This window comes from Vulpes vulpes, unplaced genomic scaffold (assembly GCF_048418805.1).
Source record: "Vulpes vulpes isolate BD-2025 unplaced genomic scaffold, VulVul3 Bu000000756, whole genome shotgun sequence".
NCBI lineage: Eukaryota > Metazoa > Chordata > Mammalia > Carnivora > Canidae > Vulpes > Vulpes vulpes.
The window spans coordinates 255,523-277,728 of NW_027325687.1; the positions used below are offsets into that span (position 1 = coordinate 255,523).

The 22,206-nt window shown below is 35.8% G+C and overlaps 1 long non-coding RNA gene across 7 annotated transcripts in view; it reads left to right on the forward strand.

Moving 5' to 3' along the window:
• Nucleotides 1-1,003: 1,003 nt before the first annotated feature.
• Nucleotides 1,004-22,206, forward strand: part of LOC140596623 (uncharacterized) — a 74,155-nt gene continuing 52,952 nt past the window's right edge. For 3 of the 7 annotated variants that reach the window (XR_011998513.1, XR_011998518.1, XR_011998517.1), the window contains exon 1: nt 9,292-9,384. This is a non-coding gene — a long non-coding RNA (uncharacterized lncRNA). Of the gene's footprint in view, nt 1,104-9,291; nt 9,385-22,206 lie in introns of those variants that run through there. The other 4 variants (XR_011998514.1, XR_011998516.1, XR_011998515.1 and 1 more) reach the window with 4 other exon arrangements.

Sequence of the window (22,206 nt, forward strand, 5' to 3'; positions counted from 1 at the left end):
ACCCACAAAATCACTTCAAGGACATTAACAATCTCTCAGAAGTGATCAGTTTTGTGCAAGTAAACCATGTTTCTTTTAAAAAGACTTGTGCACTTGCCCAGGCTCAAGGATATTAAAATCTAGCACATAAAGCCCATTACTAGAGGTAGAAATACAGGCTATATACTATTATAGCAACAACCATCAATTACACTTAAGGACTTTTCTGTAACAACCAAGGGCCTATGCAAATAAGTTAGAGAAGCCAAACTGTCAACTGACTCCTTCTAATCTATTTTCTAACTTGAATATTTCTTTTGTCTAACTTAGTTTCCACATGACTTCTGCAAAGATTGAAGACTTATTGCATAATCATGTACTCATTTATGTATCAGCAGTACACAATGTTGACTCTGATAGGTGCTATTTTATGTTTTTGGGCTATATTGATGTGGAAGACAGATACAGTTCTTATTCCTATGGGATTCATATCAGTAGGGGAACCAAAATATCACACGGGTTACACAGGTAAGTTATTGTGATTATGTTTTTCAGAATTCAGTGAGATTTTAAATGAGTAGAAGCTACTATTGATGTAGGAAAAAAACATTAGGATTTGAAGCCAATGGCTAAGAAAGAATTCTTGAGACATCTTTGGTGCAAAAGGTGATTTAATTAAAACATGGGTACAGGTCTTGTGGGCAGGAAAAGTTGCACTGGGGGCATGAGAAGTGGCCCATTATATACTTTCAAGATGGGAGGGGATTAGGGAGAGTGTAAGTCTCTAAAGAATTTTGGAAGCAAGGTTTCCAGAACCGTGAGGGGGCTGGCTAAAACTGAGAAAAGGTGATTTATTGTCATCTATTAAAACCTTAGTCATGAGGCCCTTCAGATGTGTATCGGTGGGCCATATGCTTGGGGGATGATTGCCAACATGTATCTTGGGAGGCCTAGAGATAAATTTTATAAAGGAATTTTTTCGTGTTAAAGTAGACTTAACAGGATCCTGGGGGTCAGGCTAAGGTTGTCTTTTGCCTTTAGCAAAGTTTTAACATTGAAACAGTTGAGTCCCTGGAGGAATGTTGGTCTGCCTTTTTCATGGACTTGTCAGTGTGCTGTAGATGGTAAGGAAGTTTAATAATTTTTCTTCTGCCTTTGTTTCCCACATCATTCAAATTGGGATGAGTGTCTGTTTCAGTGAAGGTATTCCTGAAGAAGAGACATTAAATTCAAACTTGAAGAATGAACAGTTTTTAGGCAAATAAAAAGTAAAGAGTATGTGTGACAATCTGAAGGCGGGAATAATCAGAGCATGTTTAACAGAGTGAATGCCAGTGTAGCTAAATGACAATGAATGTAGTTGAGATGTCTTGAAAGGAGTTTAGAGAGGTAGGTAGCAACTAGATTATACAGGATGATGAAGGTCGTGTATTGAATTTCTTTAATGTAAGCCTTTACTCACACTCTCTCTATTAGCTGAAATGATTTTTTTCTTAGCTCCTCTGTGCTAATTCTTCTCATCCTCCCAAGTTCCACTACCTGGAACCTAATCATGATGGCTAAAATTTATGAAGTCTTTGTCATTTGTCAACTGCAATAGAAAATGCTTCAAGGACAGCACCTATTTATTTCCTAACTTTGTTATACATAGTGACTCTGTCATCCTCCTTTTCGAGATGTGATATGTGGAGAGATTGCATAAATTGTCCAGGATTATATGTGGCAGATCACATTACAAAGTCAGGCTGTCTGATCTAAAGATTGTTTAACCACTAAGCACTCTTGGCTCTTTTAAAAGAAATTTAATTCTATTCACTGTGTTCTAACTCTTGACAATGCAACTGATATTCTGGGGTTCTTAGTCTTTAAGGTACTTTATTGGTATATATGATCCTAGTGCCACCCACAACTTGGCATTAATTTCTGCCACTGAGACATTATGAAAATAACACGCAGGAGCGCCTGAGTGGCTCAGTTGGTTAAGCATCTGACTTTGGCTCATGTTTTGATCTCAAGGTCTGGGTATTGAGCCACACATCGGGATCCCTGCTCAGTGGGAGTCTGCTTGTCCCTCTCCCTTTGCCCCTCCCGCTGCTCCCACTCTCTCTAAAATAAATAAATTCTTAAAAAAGAAAAGATTCCCCAGTGACGCCTGGGTGGCTCAGCAGATGACCATTTGCCTTTGGCTCAGTGCATGATCCCCAGCCCTGGGATCGAATCCCACATTGGGCTCCTTGCGAGGTGTCTGCTTCTCCCTCTGCCTGTGTCTCTACCTCTCTCTCTCTCGTGAATAACTAAAATATTTTTTTTAAAAAAAGGTAAAGAAAAGATTCTTTGGAAAAGAATACTCAAACCAACCAACTTTGCCTACGATGGAGCTAGATCCACAGAAGGCTTCCAATTAATATTTTGGAGTAGATGCCTCAGTGACCAAATTTCAGATTAATTTGTGGTTTGGCCTTGATATGACCATTCAGAGGCACAGTCTCCCTGAATCATTTTATTTTTTTTTTAATTTATTATTTTTTATTTTTTATTTTTTATTTATGATAGTCACAGAGAGATAGAGAGAGAGGCAGAGACACAGGCAGAGGGAGAAGCAGGCTCCATGCACCGGGAGCCCGACGTGAGATTCGATCCCTGGTCTCCAGGATCGCGCCCTGGGCCAAAGGCAGGCGCCAAACCGCTGTGCCACCCAGGGATCCCTCCCTGAATCATTTTAAACCAGGCTGGGACACAAAGAAGATAGCCATTGTTTCTTCCAAAGGTTGTGAAATCCAGTTTTGCCCCAAGAACCCTTCAGCACCTCCTAGTGAAGGAAACAGAGGCCTGAGAATGAGGCTCTTCATTTCAAACAATATTCAATGAGCTCAATTTTCCACCTATAAAATGTAATACATTTAGGAATCAGTGGAACTCAGAATTCTAATAACCTGGATCTTTCTGGCATAACAAAATGCACAGTATTAATGACAATTAATTATATATCCATTTAAGAATTGGGATAATACTATTGAGTCCAAGCTTGCCTGTGTGGTGTGTGAGTGTGTATTATGTAGTATATATATAATACATTTTCATATTAGTATATATATATAGCACAGTGTTATGTTAGTTTCATTTTATATATGTATAATAAGGCAAAATTAAATAAATATAAATATATAAATGCAAAATTATCAGTGCCCTAGTTGGGGTACCAGTTTCAAAGGAGAATCTATTGTGTATGTTAACCATTTCTTAAAAGAGCTCTTGCAAATTAAAATCATATTTATTAAAGTAATAGAAATGATTTAACCATGAGTTAATATCTGGAGACTTTTGAATTGAGATTTCTCTCCAATTCTTGAAATGGCTTACAAGCAAGGGAGCTTAATTAACAGGGACACATGGCATAAATTTTCCTGTCTGCTATCATTGGTATTCTGTGAACATAAGGAGGAAAATCCATAGTTTGTTCAAAATCACAGTTTTCTGAACTAAAATGGTGGTAGTTTATATCAGGTGAGGAATAGTTAAGATGTTTTAACATTCTATGTCCCAAGAATAGTTCTTCCATTAAATATAAATGTTCTTAGAACTAGGTTTATCCATTGATACATCATTAAATTTAGTTGCTTTATTTTTTAAATGCATATTTGTGGTTGATATTCTGCGTCTATTGAATTTATTTCACCTTTTTTATTAGAATATTTACTTGCTCACTTTCCCTCTTAAAATTCCCATAATGAACATTCTTTAAATATCAGGGTAATAATATCATAATCTTCTTACATGAAGAAAAATAAAAAACACTTTGCTATAAGAACTTATTAAGAAAAGGTTGTAAGAATTTGTGATAGCATTTATTAGTAACACAATATATAAATATATATAGAGAGAATACACTATAGAAAGGTTCTTATTTTTTATTTGTATATATGTATATTTAGAAATGTTTACCACAATAAGTTTAGCTAACATCCGTCTTCTTACACAGTTGCAATCTTTTTTCTTATGCTGAGAATTTTTAACAGATATCTTTGCAATTTTCAATCATGTAATACCTTATTAACCAAAGTCATCATATTATGTGAATATACATTTCCTTATTTTATTTCAATTCCAGGATAGTTCACATAAAGTGTTATATTAGTTTCAAGTGTACAATACAGTGATTCAACAATTCTATGCATCACTCTTCATCACAAGTGTATTCCTTAATCCCCATCTGCTGTTTCCCCATTGCCCCAGCCACCTCCACTCTGGTAGCTATCAATTTGTCTATTTAGTTAAAAATCTGTTCCTTAGTTTCTGCCACTCTCTTTTTTTTTTTCCTTTGCTCATTTGTTTTGTTTCTTAAATTCCCCTGATGAGTGAAATCATGTGTTATCTATATGGTATTTGTCTTTGACTGACTTAATTCACTTACCATTTTTCTCTCTAGATCTATCCATATCGTTGCAAAAAACATTTCATTCTTTTTTATGGGTGAATAATATTCCATTACACACAGTGTGTGCCCGTGCAAGCATGCACACACACTACTTTTTTATCTATTCATTATTAGTGGACACTGGGCTGCTTTCATAGTTTGGCTATTGTAAATAATGCTCCTACACACATTGGGGTGCCTGTATCCCTTTGAATTAGTGTTTTTGTATTTTGAGGGGTAAAAATCCAGTAGAGTGATTACTGGATCATAGGGCAGTTCTATTTTAAAGTTTTGAGGAAACTCCTTACTGTTTTCCACAGTGGCTGCACCAGTTTGCATTCCCATGAACAGTACATGAGTGTTGCTTTTTCTCCACATCCTAACCAACACCTGTTGTTTCTTGTGTTTTTTATTTTTGCCATTCTGATAGGTATGGGGTGGAATCTCATTTTGGTTTTGATTTGCATTTCCCTGATGATCAGTGATGCTGAGCATCGTTTTATATGTCTGTTGACCATCTGGTTGTTTTCTTTGGAGAAATGTCCATTCAAGTGATTTGCCCATTTTTAATTGGATTATTCATTTTTGGGGTGTTGAGTTGTGAAAGTATATATTCTGAATACTAACCCTTTATTGGACATGTTATTTGCAAAATATCTTCTCACATTCAGTAGGTTACCTTTTAGTTTTGTTGATTGTTTCCTTTGCCGTGCATAAGCTTTTTATTTTGATGTAGTATCAATAGTTTATTTTTGATTTTGTTTCTCTTGCCTCAGGATACATATCTAGAAAAATGTTGTTACAGTCAATGTCAGAAACATTATTGCCTGTGCTCTCCTCTAGGATTTTGATGGTTTCAGGACTCACAATTAGGTCTTTAATCTATTTGGAGTTTACTTTTATGTATGGTAAAAGAGAGTGATGCAGTTTCATAGTTTTGCATGCTGCTGTCCAGTTTTCCCAACACCATTCCTTGAAGAGATATTCTTTTTTACCATTTGATATTCTTTCCTACTCTGTCAAAGATTAATTGACCATATAATTGTGGTTTTATTTTTGGTCTTTCTATCCTATTAATCTATGTGTCTATTTTTGTGTGACTATCATATTGTTTTGATTATTATAGCTCTGCAATATAACCTGAAGCCTGGGATTGTGATGCCTTCAGCTTTTTTTTCTTTTCTTTTTAAGATTTTATTTATTTATTCATGAGAGACACACAGAGAGAGGCAGAGACATAGGCAGAGGGAGAAGCAGGCGGTGAGCCTGATGTAGAACTCAATCCCAGGACCCAGGGATCAGGTCCTGGGTCAAAGTTAGATGTTCAACCACTGAGCCACCTAGGCATCCCAGCTTTGCTTTTCTTTTTTCAAAATTGCTCTGGCTATTAAGAGTCTTTTGTGATTCTATGTAAATTTTATGATGTTTTTGTTCTAGCTCTGTGAAAAATGCTGTTGGTGTTTTGATAGGCATTGCATTAACTATGTAGATTATTTTGGGTAATATAGACATTTTAATAATATTTGTTCTTTCAATCCATGAGCATGGGATGTCTTTCCATTTCTTTGTGGTCTCTTCAATTTCTTTCATCAATATTTTATAGTTTTCAAAGTACAGGTCTTTCACTTCTTTGGTTAGGGTTATTCCTGGGTAAGTTACCATTCTGGTGCAATCGTAAATGGCATTTTTTACTAATTTCTCTTCTGCTTCATCATTAGTGCATGGAAATGTAACATATTTCCACCCATTGAGTTTGTAGACTCCAACTTTACTGAATTTGTGTATTAGTTCTAGTAGTTTTTGGTGGAGTTTTTCAGGTTTTCTATGTATAGTCTCGTGTCATTGGCAAATAGAGGGAGTTTTTCTTCTTCCTTACCAATTTTGATGCCTTGCTTTCTTTTTGTTGTCTCATTGCTGTGCCTGGGACTTCCAGTACTATGTTAAATAACTGTGGTGAGAGTGGACATCTTTGTCTTTTTCCTGACCTCAGGGGGAAAGCTCTCAGTTTTTCCCAGTTGAGATGATTTATGCTGTAGGTTTTTCATATATGGCCTTTATTATGTTGAGGTGTGTTCCATCTAAACCGACTTGGTTAAGGGCTTTTATCATAACTAGTTGTTTCACTTTGTCAAATACTTCATGTCTCATGAAATGATCCTATGGTTTTTATCCTTTTTCATATTGATGTGACATATCACATTGATTGATTTGTGAATATTTGAACCACCCTTTCAGCCTGGGAATAAATCTTACCTGATCATGTTGAATGATTTTTTATGTGTGTTTCTGGATTCTGTTAGTATTTTGTTGAAGACTTTTACATCTATATTCATCAGAGATATTGTCCTGTAGTTCTTTTTTTCTGTGTGTCTTTATCTGGTTTTAGTATCAGGATGATAGTGGCCTCATGGAATGAATTTGGAAGTTTTCTTTTTCTGTTTTTTTGGGGATAGTTTTAGAAGAATAGATAATTAACTCTTTAAAAGTTTGATAGAATTCGCCTGTGAAGCTGTTTGGTCCTGGACTTTTGTTCGTTGGGAGATTTTTGATTATAGATTCCATCTCCCTGCTGGTAATTGACCCATTCAAAATTTCTATTTCTTCCTGCTTTGGTAGGTTTTGTTTCTAGGCATTCATCTATGTCTTCTAGGTTGTCAAATTTGTTGGCATACAGTTTTTCATAATATTCTCTTACAGTTGTTTTCATTTTTGTGGTGTTGGTGGTTATTTCTCCTATTTGTGATTTTGTTCATTTGAGGCCTTCCCCCCTCAATGAGTCTGGCAAGACTCATTAATTTTGTTGATCTTTTTGGAGAACCAGCTCCTGGTTTCATCAATCTGTTCTATTGTTTCTTGGTTTCTATATCCTTTGTTTCTGCTCTAATGTCTATTATTTCCTTCCTCCTACTGGTTTTGGGGTTTCTCTTATTCTTTTTCTAGCTCATTTAGGTGTAAGGTTAGATTGTTTACTTGAGAATGTTCTTGCTTCTTGAGGTAGCTATCAGCTGTCACCTTGGGAATGCTTTTGCTGCATCCCAAATGTTTTGGACCATTGTGTTTCATTTTCATTTGTTTCCATGTCCTTTTGAATTATTTGTTTGGTTTCTTGGTTGACCCATTCATTGTTTGGTAGCATGTTCTTTAACATAGAGTATTTGTGGTTTTTCTAATTTTTTTCTTGTAGTTGACTTCTGGTTTCATAGTTTAAGGTCAGAAAAGATGCATGGTATGACTTTGATTTTTTTGAACTTGTTGAAGGTTTATTTATGGCCTACTCTCCGATCTGTTCTGGAGAATGTTCTGTGTGTACTTGAAAAGAATGTATACTCTGCTGTTTCAGTATGGAATGATCCAGTGTGTCATTCAAACTCACTATTTCCTTATGGATTTTCTGTTTGGATTATCTGTCCATTGATGTACGTACACTGTTAAAGTCTCCCACTATTTTGTATCACTATCAGTTAGTTCCTTTATGTTTGTTATTACTGTTTTATGTATGTGGGTGTTTCCATATTGGGTGCATTCATATTTATAATTATTATATCTTCTTATTGGAATGTCCCCTTTATTATTATATAGTGTTCTTCTTGATCCCTTTTTACACACTCTATTTTAAAGTCTATTTTGTCCAATATAAATATTGTTACTCTAGCTTTCTTTGGACATCTTTTCACATGGTAGATATTTCTCTATCCCCTCACTTTTAATCTGCAGGTGTCGTTAGATCTGAAATGAGTCTCTTTTAGGTATCATATGGATGAGTCTTATTTTTTATCCACTTTGTCACCCTATGTCTGTTTTTTCATTCTTTGTCTTTTGATTAGGGTGTTTCATCCATTTACTTTCCAAGTAATTATTGATAGACGTGTATTTATTTGCCATTTTGTTATTTGTCTGTGGTCGTTTCTGTTTGTAGTTTTTCTCTGATCCTTTCCTCTCTTTCTCTCTTTCATGGGTTGCTCTTTCTTTAGTGATATATTCAGATTTCTTACTCTTTTAATTTTTTTTTTGATTTGTGGTTGCCATTTGGTTTATATATGACATCCTGCATATAACAGTCTTTATTAAGCTGATTGTTGCTTAATTTTGAACTCATTTTTACTCCGATCCACATTTCAGATAGTTGGTATCATATTTTACATCCTTTTATCTTGTGCTTTTATTTGTATTTTTACATAACAGTTTTGCTTTCTTTTTCTTTCGAGCTTCTGTTTCTCTTAGTCTTACTTACAGTTTTGTTTTTCACTCACAGAGTCCCCCATAACATTTCGTGGAGGACTAGTTTAATGGTTATGAATTCTTTTAATTTTTATTTGTCTGGAAAACTCTTTATCTCTCCTTCTATTGTGAATGACAGTTTTGCCAGTAAGACTATTCCTGGCTGCAGATTTTTCCCTTTCAGCGCTTTGGCTATATCAGGCCACTTTCTTCTGGCCTACCAGGTTTCTGATGAAATATCAGCTGATGGCCTTATAGGGTTTCCTTTATATGCAACTGTCTTCTTTTCTCTTGCAACCTTTAACATTCTTTATCACTTTTATTTCCACTTTAGTTACTGTGTCTTGGTGTGGACATCCTTACATTGAATTTGTTGGGGATCTCTGTACCTCCTGAATCTGTATCTCTGTTTCCTTCCCCAGCTTTGGAAAGTTTCCAGCAGTTATTTCTTCAAACACATTTTCTGCCTCCCTTTCTCTCTCTTCTTCTGGAATCCCTATAAAATGGATGTTAATACACTTGATGGAGTCACTAAGTTCTCTACATCTATTCTCATTATGCAGTATTTGTTTGTTGCTCACGTGGTCAGCTTGATGCTTTGCATTACTTTATCATCCAGGTCACTGATACATTTCTCCATTTCCTGTATCCTACTATTTATTTCATCTGATGTATTTTTAGTTTCATTTATGGAGTTCTTCATCTTTGATATGTTATTTTTTATCTCTTTCTCAAGGGTCCCATGGATGCTGTCTATGGTTTTCTGAAGTCTAGTGAGTATCTTTATCATCATTGCTTTAAATTTTCTATATGGCATATTAATTCTGTTTTGCTTAGATCTCCTGCTGTGATTTTGTCCTGTTCTTTCATGTGGGTCATATTTCTTTGTATCCTCATTTTTCTACCTCTCTGTGTCTCTTTCTCTGTGTGAGGAAAGTCAGTTATATCTTCTGCTCTTGAAAGTAGTGGCTTTATGAAGAAGAGGTCCTGCAGTGCCCTGCAGTCCAGTGTCTTCTGTTCACCTGAAACTGGCACTTTAGCGGAGTCTTCTATGTTGTTTTCTTGCATCCTTGTGCTGTATCTTAGTCATTTTTCCTTTCAGTCCAGAGGTCTTTACTGATTCTCTGCCTGTTGTGAGCTATGCTTGCTCTCTGTGATGTTAGTGAGACACAGGTAGGCCAGTTCAGGGGGGGCATGACTGAAGAATTGCAGGGAGTGAGTTGGTAGTGTTAGCAAAATTGTAGTGAGCACTAGTCTTATGTGAGATCCCCCCACCCCCGTAGGCCAGTGGTCACTCAGGGCACAGCACACTGTGGTGGTAGTGGTGGCTGAGGATGCCCTGTCTGTATACAAGGTGAATGGGCAAGATGCCTGTGTGGGATTAGCAAAGTTTGCTCTGAGCCACTATTTCTGGGTTGGAGATCTGAAGTGTGGTGGCTGAAGTGTGGTACCAAGCACTGGGGTGGTGATTGGGCAGGGTGCACACAGTATTAACAAAATTTGCCCAGAGTCGAAGGTTGAAGCCAGAAGGCTTGGAGTGGGTGCATCTTCAGGAGAATTCGTGGGTGCGGTACACTGCTAGTAGGTTAGGTAGCAACTGTCTGTGCTGCAGCACCTCCTGCAGGTGGCTCTGTGTTTATGTTGGTTAGAGGAGGAGCAAAATGGCGCCTACCAATTCCTTTGTTCTTGGAGAAGTCCTCCAATACACTCTGAAATGAGTATAAACAGATCTCCCTCCCCTTTGCCCCTGGTTTGTGCAAACTGTTGCTTATATGTTGCCTGTCTGTGGCTTGTTCTCTCTTTAAGGGTAGGAACTCATTATTACTTGTCTTCCCAGCTTTCTCAGTCCTGAGTCAGCTAATTTTTAAAGAACCAGGCCCCCTGGTTATACAAACTCAAAGATTTGGCCCCTCTGGTTTTCAAAGCCAGACATTACGGGGATTCATTTTCCCCTGGTAGGCTCCCTGGCATTTTCCCTTTTCAGTGCCCACAGGTCCCTCCCTCCTGCAGGCAGCTCCTGATCACCATTTCTACCCTTCCTAACCTCTCCAATGTGGCTTCTCTACACTAGTTGAGAAGTTTGTTATGCCAGTCTTAGCATCACTCTCTGGTTCATTTACTCAGCTAGTTGTAAACATGGGATGAGGTGAGCTTAGAGTCCTACTACTCAACTGTCTTCCCAAGCCTTTTCCTCTCATGTATTCTTTCTTGGAAAGTTGCATTTATATATAAATTTTCTAAATCTAGCTTACTTTCTTATTTCTTCTGTCCTCCCTGTGTTGTACTTTTTCACCTCTATCTATAGAAACAATGTCAAGGCATGTTCTCAGGTGCCTGTTCATTAACAGCTCTGCAGGTGATGCTCCTAGAGAGGTCTTATGTGTTGTGATGTTCTCACACAAACTATGTTAAGTTTTGATCAGTGATTATGAGGTTTTTTTTAATTTTTATTTCTTTACGATAGTCACAGAGAGAGAGAGAGAGGCAGAGACACAGGCAGAGGGAGAAGCAGGCTCCACGCACTGGGATCCCGACGTGGGATTCGATCCCGGGTCTCCGGGATTGTGCCCTGGGCCAAAGGCAGGCTTCAAACTGTTGCTCCACCCAGGGATTCCAGTGATTATGAGTTTTAATTGCGTTTAGGTAACTGGAGGTTTGGTAAATAGGCCTCACTTTGAAATGCTAAATTGGAGCAGGGAATCTTAAAACCAAGGAATCCCCTAACTTCTTGTGCTTTATTTTTGCATGTTAATTCCTGAAGAAGAAAAACTGGTAGGTCGATAAGATGTTTATACAAGCCTGAAAATGTGAATATGACTATTACTTTAATTTTTTATGAGCATGATATTTACTGATGTGTGTGTGTGTGTGTGTTGCCTTGCAAACTTAATCTTTAACAAATAGTCCCAGGAGCATGGAGACAGAGGGGAAGGCGTATTTATATTTTGGTCAAGTTTGCTTAGCTAGTATGATTCAGAATTTGGATTCAAATACGGGCAGTCTGACTCCTATGCAGTCTCAAGTAGGACTGATTTGGAAATTCTGGGTCTTCTGTTATATATAAATATAGGCCCTTGCCATAGAAATAAACATAATTTGTTTCTTTTAACTTAAGTATTTTCATTTTTTTCAACATTTAGACTTCTTCACATCAAGGTTCTTAGTGACTGCTTGGCACTCATTTTATAGTATATTTTATAATTTCTTACTGTTTCCCTTGCTAGTAACTGTCTCTCTGCCTTTGCAGACAGATTACTCAGGACAAAGCACCTCTTTTTGCCTCGTCAAACTCTCTCACTGTAGTTTTCTTTTTCATGTATGTTGGAAGAAGAGAAAAGAACAGATATTGCTTTTCCTTGAGATAAAATTATGCCTCTTTCTTTCTTCATTTCTTCCGTACTCCTTCTTATTGACTTTCTTAGGAAGAATTGCTGAGTCCATTGATAAGTTATTTTTGTTTTAGCATTCAGTACCCTATTGCTATTTGAGATGGTTTGAGAATAGTGACTTAAGGTAGTCAAGAAAATTTATTTAATACAACTTTCTGTAATTTATTTTTAAATAAAGTATTATTTCTGTCTCTGAAGTTGGTTTTGACTACTTAAAAATGCTAATGCAGTTGCCCCTTGAATCATATTGAAGTTAGGGACACCAATCTCCTGCACAGTTAGAAGCTCACAACTTTTGACTATCCAAAAACTTAACTGTTGATTAGAAGCCTTACTGATAACATAAACAGTCAATTACATATATTTTATGTGTTACATGTATTCTGTACTGTATAATAAATAGCTAAATTAGTTTAAAGGAATGGGTCAGAAGGTCAGAACCTGACAAGATGTTAATTTGTCCAAATTTTACCAAGCAGGTTTCCAATATTCAAGTTCATTTGTCAGGACTGAGAAGGACTCTTTTGGGCTACAATGTAAAATACTTGCATATGTGAATTATGTAAAGATTCTAAAAAGTTTGGCTTCTGATCTTATATTTCCAGAATTTGAATAGATTTTAGGGAATGATATTGGTAAAAAAAAAAATTTAGTGTTTTTATTTTTTTTTAATTTATTTATTTATGATAGACAAAGAGAGAGAGAGAGAGGCAGAGACATTGGCAGAGGGAGAAGCAGGCTCCATGCACCGGGGGCCCGACATGGGATTCGATCCCAGGTCTCCAGGATTGGGCCCTGGACCAAAGGCAGGTGCTAAACCGCTGCACCACCCAGGGATCCCAATTAGTGTTTTTAGATTAGAAGTAGGGTGTAAGGGATTTTGCTGTTGCACTTAGAAAAGTTTAACTGGATGGTAAAAAACTGAAATATTCATAAACATCATATTTCAGGAGCTATCTTCCCCTTAAAAGGCATACTCTGTTAAGGTCAGTTAGTAGTTCTTACTACCTCTGTTGTTACCTAAATTTGATGTACCCTGATGGCCCCAGGCTTTCACTTGATGATCAGGTGTGGATTGACCTTTAGAAACCACAGCTTTATGCAATGATTTGGTTTCTTATAGATCAATATTAGTTTCTGTTTCTATATAACTTTGAGGTAGCTCTTTGAGGGATCCCAGGACTAGGTGAGGCTTCATGTATGATGACAAGGCAGTCTAATTAGGGTACTCTTATATTACCTAAAGTTACAAATTTAGGTTGTAATTGTAGGGACTGCTATGAAAAAAAAAAAAGAAAGAAAGAAAAGAAAAGAAAAGAAAACAAGCAAACAAAATCCTTGAGGAAACTGAGATTCTAGCTTTCTAGCTTGTAAAAATACTATTTCAATATTTCTGTGCATATCCGTTCTAAAAATAAACTCAAGTCAGCATAGTAAGGCCCTGTCATTCACAAGCATGGTAAATTGAAGAGATACAAAAGAGAAAAGGCATAGTTCTTTACCTCAAGTTTTCAAAAATTTGGGTTTTTCTTTGTTCTTGGTAGCTCCTTGATTGGATTTCGACACTAAGTTTCTGGCCTTGTTTAAAAACAAAGCAAAAAGACAAAAAAAAAAGTGGAGAAAAAAGGGAAAGAAAGAAAAGCGGAAGAAGAAAAGAAAAGGAGAGAGGGAGGAAGAAAGGGAAGGAAATAGAAGAAAGGAAAAGATTAAAAACAAGTAAGAGGTGTATTCACATATACCTGAAAGTTGGTTGTGCTTGCAGAAAAGACAGGTATAAAATATACTCCAATTACATCTGCTTAATTTTGAGCACAGCATAAAGAATAGACTTCTCTAGTTATTTAGTGATGAGCTTAATAAGAAAATGCATTGTTTACTTGCACAATAAAGTTTTAATAACTTAGGAGAGTGTACTGGTAATTTAGAGAAAAAGCAAATCTCATTAAAATCTGTTTTTAATAGAATTATCATGTACTTAAAATTAGATGATAGATTATCATCTTCACTAGTTTTGTTTTAAGTAAGAATTGTATACAACCAAAATATCAGTGAAATTTATTCTCGGAGACCATAGGAAAACCAAGTCAATATCTCCATAGCTACATCATATTGATCATTCATTTGATTTAGGGAGAAAGAAGACAAATATGTTAGTGAAAGAGAGACAAATGAGTAGTATGCCTGGCTAATTCCTGACTCATTTACAAGGGAAGCTAATGCAACTCTCTTACTTATTTATGGGAAATGTGATAGATCTGCTTGTATAATTTATGCCTTCTCTTAGACTTTATGTACCCCACTAATTGTCTCCCTTTCTTTTCTACACTTTTTGCTTAGGTATTTGGTACGATTGCACTTTTGGAAATTTGTTTGTTTTTGATTTGTTTTGTTTTAGGATGTTACTATCAATCTTTCACATATATCTAAACAGCATGCCTATGAATAAAACCTCATTTTTAGTCTTAATATTTGAAAATTACTTGAGAGGTAATATAAGGAAAAAGTTAAATATTCACCCATATATGTCACTATGGTTTCAACATTTTACTTAAAATTGCATAATCGAAGCCTATCACTATATTTTGCTCCAAAGTGTTAAAAATAGCAAATTGATTGCTTTAAATGGATTTTTCTTTATCTTGGAACTTTGGTGCAATAAATTATTTTATGTAATGTTAATTTGGACTGGAATTGTAAATCACAGTTTTCTGAGTTAAATACATTTTAAAACTTTAGTTTTAAATTTCAGGATGCATGAATAATATTCTAAAGTTTCTGGTATTAACATACACACACACAACTCTTGAAACTTTATAGACATCAAAAGTATGCTTTAAAAAATTTAAATGTAAATAAGTTCAAAATATATAGATTGAATTCCTTTGAAATACATTTGTGTTTAAAATTTAATATGAGTAATACGTAGTTTGAATGTGTCTTGGGTTTGCCTAGTACAAACATTTGAATTATCTTATTGAACTGAACTTAGCGCTTGTAACTAGGAAAGAATATGAAAATATAACTTCTAAATCCATTGAAATAAATGCACAGTTAGCACAAATTTCTAAGAAATTCACATGAAATATAATTTATATTTTTGGTGAAAGTTACCTACACCAGTGCTTCTCAAACTTTATTGTACATATATGATTTGCCTGGAGAATTTGATAAAAACAGAATCTAATTTAGAATGTGTGAGATAGGACCTGATAGTCTGCATTTCTAAGGTGCCTCCTAGGTCTTGATGCCACTGATGTTCCATAAACCATGCTTAGGGTGGCAAGAATATTGTTCAGAGACCACAGTAGAGAGGTATTTTTTATTCTTTGTCTTAAAACTTCAAGAAAAATGTTTCTTTTGCATGATCTGATATGTGGAGTATATATTCTGAATCCTTCCTTCTAGACTTCAATTCAGAAAGTTTTAGAGATGGCATCCTTTGAAAGTCTAGAAGCAATGTACATGCACGGAGAAAATGCCCATGTCTATACTTTTCAAGACCAAAAACAAGATAACAAAGTAGAGGCAAAAAGTGTAGAGTTAATCTGATGATAGATTTTGAATTTAGGAGGCAATTGACCAGCATAATTAAAATAGCTGTCAGACATGGGCACAGGTTTCAACTTCAAGTATATTTAAGCAAAGTGTAAACATTAAGAGAGTCATGGTAGTGGTTCCAGCCATATTAGAAATAAATTTTAACAGTACCTCAGCAGAACTAAACTTGACAGGGAGACAGAACAGGCTTTGAAATTTTATGTTTTTGGTTATTCACAATCATAATTATTCTTAGGTCACACAATCATTTTAATAGGTATGTTAAGTATGAAGTGATTGTCGGATATTGTTACATCTTATTAAGATATAAGATTTTTGCATTTTTTGCTTTGTCATTTGATTTAATGAAGATACTAAATATAGAAAGATCTTAATACAAAGATTCTTGTTAAGAATGATGAGAATTTTCCACTTATGATACCTAACCAAAAATAATGCGTTCAATAAATTTAACTGAATTATAGTTCTATATTTACATTTATTGATTGGTCAAGTTAACCAAGACATACTGGGCCCTTTTGCCTATGGTCAGTTGACTGTATCAGTTAATAGAGATTCACTGGCAGTAGAGCTTAAGTAGAGGATGATTTTTAAAAAAAGAAAAATAATTGATTTTGCACATAAGAAATCTGGCAGTAAGTGAACATCAGTAACCAAGGTAGCAAGATGGGTGACCTTGGAAGATGGCTAGCTGGCCAGTTCTTAGTGATAGCAAACAACAGAAACAACAACAAGAATAACAATAACATTGGCAGTACCATTTTTAGATCTATTAGATATAGCAATATACAAGCATTTTAATATTCTATTATATAATTCCCACCAGGAACATATGAGTTAAGTATTATTATTTACTGTGAAAAAGAAAAAGAAGAAGAAAGAAAGAAAGAAAGAAAGAAAGAAAGAAAGAAAGAAAGAAAGAAAGAGAAAGGAAAGAAAGGAAAGAAAGAAAGGAAAGAAGAGGGATCCCTGGGTGGCGCAGGGGCTTAGCGCCTACCTTTGGCCCAGGGTGCGATCCTGGAGACCCGGGATCAAATCCCACGTCGGGGGAAGCAGAGCCTGCTTCTCCCTCTGCCTGTGTCTCTGCCTTCTCTCTTTCTCTCTGTGTGTGACTATCATGAATAAATAAATAAAATATTTAAAAAAAGAAAGAAAGAAGAAAGAGAAAAGGGAAAGAAAAGAAAGAAAAAGAAGAAAAGAGAAAAAGGCATCAAGTAGAATTAGTGATCTTGCCAAGTCAAGGGAATCCTAGTCAGTTGGAATACATAGCAGATCTGGGATTTGAACTCAGCTGAGTAAGATTCCAAAGCCTTTTTCTATTTATTTGTTTTACATCGTGGACTCCAGTGTCTTAAAAGCCAGAGCATAGTAAGTCTTTTATCATTTTATTTTAGACATACATTTGAACCAAAGCTGATGTACTATTTTTTTTTTTACAAAACAAAACAAAACAAAACAAAACAACAAAGCCTAGGAATAGAAACTCTCAGACTAACAATTACATCTGAAACACTAATATGAAAAAATAAGACCATAAAAGGTAACAGAAAAATGCTATAGGATGTCAAAAAAAAAAAAAAAAAACAACCTAAGAAATACAGTTTGAAAGAATACTTAATGAGGCATTTTCAATATTTTTAAGATTCCCTATCCTGTTCATTAGATTTCAAACTAAAATTAGATTGACACAATTAAACATTACTGAGTAATTATAATGAGGAAGTGTCTTTGGACTATTGATACTTCCACATCATCATATAAAAATATGGTTTCTGGGATCCCTGGGTGGCGCAGCGGTTTGGCGCCTGCCTTTGGCCCAGGGCGCGATCCTGGAGACCCGCGATCGAATCCCACGTCAGGCTCCCGGTGCATGGAGCCTGCTTCTGCCTCTGCCTGTGTCTCTGCCTCTCTCTCTCTCTCTCTCTGTATGACTATCATAAATAAATAATAAAAATAAAAAAATAAAAATATGGTTTCTTAGGATGGGTAGAGTATTGCAGCATTGAGGAACACAGGCTCTGGATTTTGTTTGCTCAGGTACAACTTAGGGCTTTGCAAACAAGCAAATGAATTTATCTATCCCTCAGTTTTTCCTCTTAATGAATAGAAGATTCACAGTACCCAGCTCAAAGGATGTTTTAAAAATTAAGTAGGGGCAACCCGGGTGGCTCAGTGGTTTAGCGCTGCCTTCAGCCCAGGGCGTGGTCCTGGAGACCCGGGCTTGAGTCCCATGTCAGGCTGCCTACATGGAGCCTGCTTCTCCTCTGCCTGTGTCTCTGCCTTTCTCTCTCTCTCTCTCCTCTCATGAATAAATAAATAAATAAATAAATAAATAAATAAATAAATAAATAAATACTTAAAAAAAATAGGACAGGTACTTGCTCATCCAGTTGGCCCATAGTAAATGCACAATGAAATTATTTAGTTGTTTTTGTAATTGCATTTTAACTTGCTTATACAATAAAGCTCAGACTGCTTACCATGACACACAACTCCTGTATTGATCTCTACTTACAACATAATCTTCAAGGCGCCTGGGTGGTGCAATGGGTTAAGCATGCAACTCTTGGTTTCCACTTAGATCTTGATTTCAGTGTCCTTTTCTCCAGGTTGTGAGATCTAGCCCCACCGCAGGCATGCTCAGCATGGAGTTTACATGAGATTGTCTGTCTCCCTCTCCCTCTGCCCCTCCTGCTAGTGTTCTCTCTCTCTCTCTCAAAATCAGTCTTTTTAAAAAACCGACATAATATTCTGCCCTTATGAGTTATTTTGCATTTTTATGTTCCTTTGCAACAATACCCTCTCACGTCTTTTCTTTCTATTTGGGATGGCCTTTCTTTCTTTTTTCACTCTACAGACATCTACTCATTCTTTACCAGACTTAGATGCAACTTCTTAGTAATACTTCTGCATATTGTCTATAACTGCTTGAATTTTAATTTCTTCTCCTCTGTACCCACAGTATTGTATTTATCTCAATTATGATAGCTATTTAGAAAACTAAAATTTTGTCATGTTGGAAAAATAACATGGCAAGGATTTCCTTTTTTTTTTTTTTTTTTCAATTAATTTAAGGCCAATGATAAAGTCGCCAACCTATTTTTCATAGTCCTTTACAATAGATAAATTCAGGTCACCAAAAGAGTAGATACATTGAGGATATAGAGGATATAAAGGATTTTTTCTGAGCTTTATTTAGTTCTTGATTTATTCTTATACAAGGCCTACCATATCTAAATTGGAAAGATTTTTTTCCAAAAGTCTCTGTGAAATCTAAAGTATACCTACTAAATATGTCTTAATTGCATGTTGTCTGTATTCTGTAGAAAGAGTAGAAAACTAGCATAAAATAGGTCAAGTTGATGTCTTTTAGCAGAATTCTTTAAAGAAAAAACTACACTTACAGCCAAATTTTCCATAGTATATGAGTTCATTTACTATGTAGATGAAAACCCACAAAAAAGCTCTGTACCATGTTTTTGTTGTTGTTAAATCCTCTTTGTGGTATTATATTTTTATAAGAGGTTGTGCCACATAAAGAGTAATGTTCTCCTTCAAAATGCCATAAAATGTAATGTTTGTAAGGCACATAAATACTAAAATAGAGTCAAAACAAAAGGACACTTTAATTAGGGTGGTGGTGATAGAAATTACTGTATAGAATTAGAAGTTTCTTATCACACATAAATTGACATAATTTATTATTTATTATTGGCTTGAAGGGAAAAATGTGATTTTTTGTTTTCTTAGTGAATGAAGAGAGAGGAAAGTCTCAGTACTTCTTCTAATAGGTTTTCTAGACTCAAATTGCAAAATGCAGTCTTGAGATGAATGATAGATCACTGGAATAGGTGTCTTGTTATACTGCAAACTAACCGTTTGACATTAATAATGAAATGTTGAAGATGCTATTTAACCTGGTTTCTATACACCATAGTGTTAACTGATACACAAGAAGTTGTGCTAATTTGCAGAATTATTTTAATGATGTTTTTGTATTTTGGATGCCCAGTTCACCATCTAACTATCATTTTTACTTTTCATCTGGCTGGAAAATAAAGGAAAATTTCAGTGAAATTATGTAGCATTTATTGACGCATCTCTAATTTACATGTCAATATTGGGAATGTGGACTTGCTTACTGATGTATGTAAGTTTACCACATATGGTTTAAAATTGTTGAAACTAGATTAAATTCACAAAATTTTGAATTATAAGTTTTTTATTTTTAATACCACATGTCCTCTCGAATTTCTTATTTCCTTGAGATTTGCTATTTTTTCAAGATTTTATGCTTTTGTCCCTGAAGAAAACCAAGTTATTTATAATGTCAAAGTCTCTCCTGTTGGGGGAAAAATATGCAACAAATATGCATGTTCTTTAGGCTCATTGCTACTACTCTTTCACCCTCTCTTCCACTGGCCTATGTCATTGCAAAAGAGATTTTGGTCTCTTATGTCTCCATCTCCTATTTCCCTAACAGTAGTATTTCATCTCCAGGTAGAAAATATGACTATGACTCCATTGTAGTATATTTTCAAAAGTAGATAATATGTAAGTAGTTTTCTCTAACATTTTCTGTTTCTTCTATTTTTTTATTTCTTTATTTTTTTTTGTTTTTTTTTGTTTCTTCTATTTTTTGCGCAATAATTTTTATTCCTATTTCCATCTCATTTTTTCACTAAAATTACGTTTGTTATTGATGTTTTTTTTTTTAATTAACTTTTATTGGTGTTCAATTTACCAACATACAGAAAAACACCCAGTGCTCATCCCGTCAAGTGTCCACCTCAGTGCCCGTCACCCATTCCCCTCCAACACCCGCCCTCCTCCCCTTCCACCACCCCTAGTTCGTTTCCCCGAGTTAGGAGTCTTTATGTTCTGTCTCCCTTCCCGATATTTCCCAACATTTCTTTTCCCTTCCTTTATATTCCCTTTCACTATTATTCATATTCCCCAAATGAATGAGAACATACACTGTTTGTCCTTCTCCGATTGACTTATTTCACTCAGCATAATACCCTCCAGTTCCATCCACGTTGAAGCAAATGGTGGGTATTTGTCGTTTCTAATCGCTGAGTAATATTCCATTGTATACATAAACCACATCTTCTTTATCCATTCATCTTTCGATGGACACCGAGGCTCCTTCCACAGTTTGGCTATTGTGGCCATTGCTGATAGAAACATCGGGGTGCAGGTGTCCTGACGTTTCATTGCATCTGAATCTTTGGGGTAAATCCCCAACAGTGCAATTGCTGGGTCGTAGGGCAGGTCTATTTTTAACTCTTTGAGGAACCTCCACACAGTTTTCCAGAGTGGCTGCACCAGTTCACATTCCCACCAACAGTGTAAGAGGGTTCCCTTTTCTCCGCATCCTCTCCAACATTTGTTGTTTCCTGCCTTGTTAATTTTCCCCATTCTCACTGGTGTGAGGTGGTATCTCATTGTGGTTTTGATTTGTATTTCCCTGATGGCAAGTGATGCAGAGCATTTTCTCATGTGCTTGTTGGCCATGTCCATGTCTTCCTCTGTGAGATTTCTCTTCATGTCTTTTGCCCATTTCATGATTGGATTGTTTGTTTCTTTGGTGTTGAGTTTAATAAGTTCTTTATAGATTTTGGAAACTAGCCCTTTATCTGATATGTCATTTGCAAATATCTTCTCCCATTCTGTAGGTTGTCTTTTAGTTTTGTTGACTGTATCCTTTGCTGTGCAAAAGCTTCTTATCTTGATGAAGTCCCAATAGTTCATTTTTGCTTTTGTTTCTTTTGCCTTTGTGGATGTATCTTGCAAGAAGTTACTGTGGCCAAGTTCAAAAAGGGTGTTGCCTGTGTTCTCCTCTAGGATTTTGATGGACTCTTGTCTCACATTTAGATCTCTCATCCATTTTGAGTTGATCTTTGTGTATGGTGAAAGAGAGTGGTCCAGTTTCATTCTTCTGCATGTGGATGTCCAATTTTCCCAGCACCATTTATTGAAGAGACTGTCTTTCTTCCAATGGATAGTCTTTCCTCCTTTATCGAATATTAGATGACCGTACATTTCAGGGTCCACTTCTGGGTTCTCTATTCTGTTCCATTGATCTATGTGTCTGTTTTTGTGCCAGTACCACACTGTCTTGATGACCACAGCTTTGTAGTACAACCTGAAATCTGGCATTGTGATGCCCCCAGCTATGGTTTTCTTTTTTAAAATTCCCCTGGCTATTCGGGGTCTTTTCTGATTCCACACAAATCTTAAAATAATTTGTTCTAACTCTCTGAAGAAAGTCCATGGTATTTTGATAGGGATTGCATTAAACGTATAAATTGCCCTGGGTAACATTGACATTTTTACAATATTAATTCTGCCAATCCATGAGCATGGAATATTTTTCCATCTCTTTGTGTCTTCCTCAATTTCTTTCAGAAGTGTTCTATAGTTTTTAGGGTATAGATCTTTTACCTCTTTGGTTAGGTTTATTCCTAGGTATCTTATGCTTTTGGGTGCAATTGTAAATGGGATTGACTCCTTAATTTCTCTTTCTTCAGTCTCATTGTTAGTGTATAGAAATGCCATTGATTTCTGGGCATTGATTTTGTATCCTGCCACGCTACCAAATTGCTGTATGAGTTCTAGCAATCTTGTGTTATTGATGTTGATATC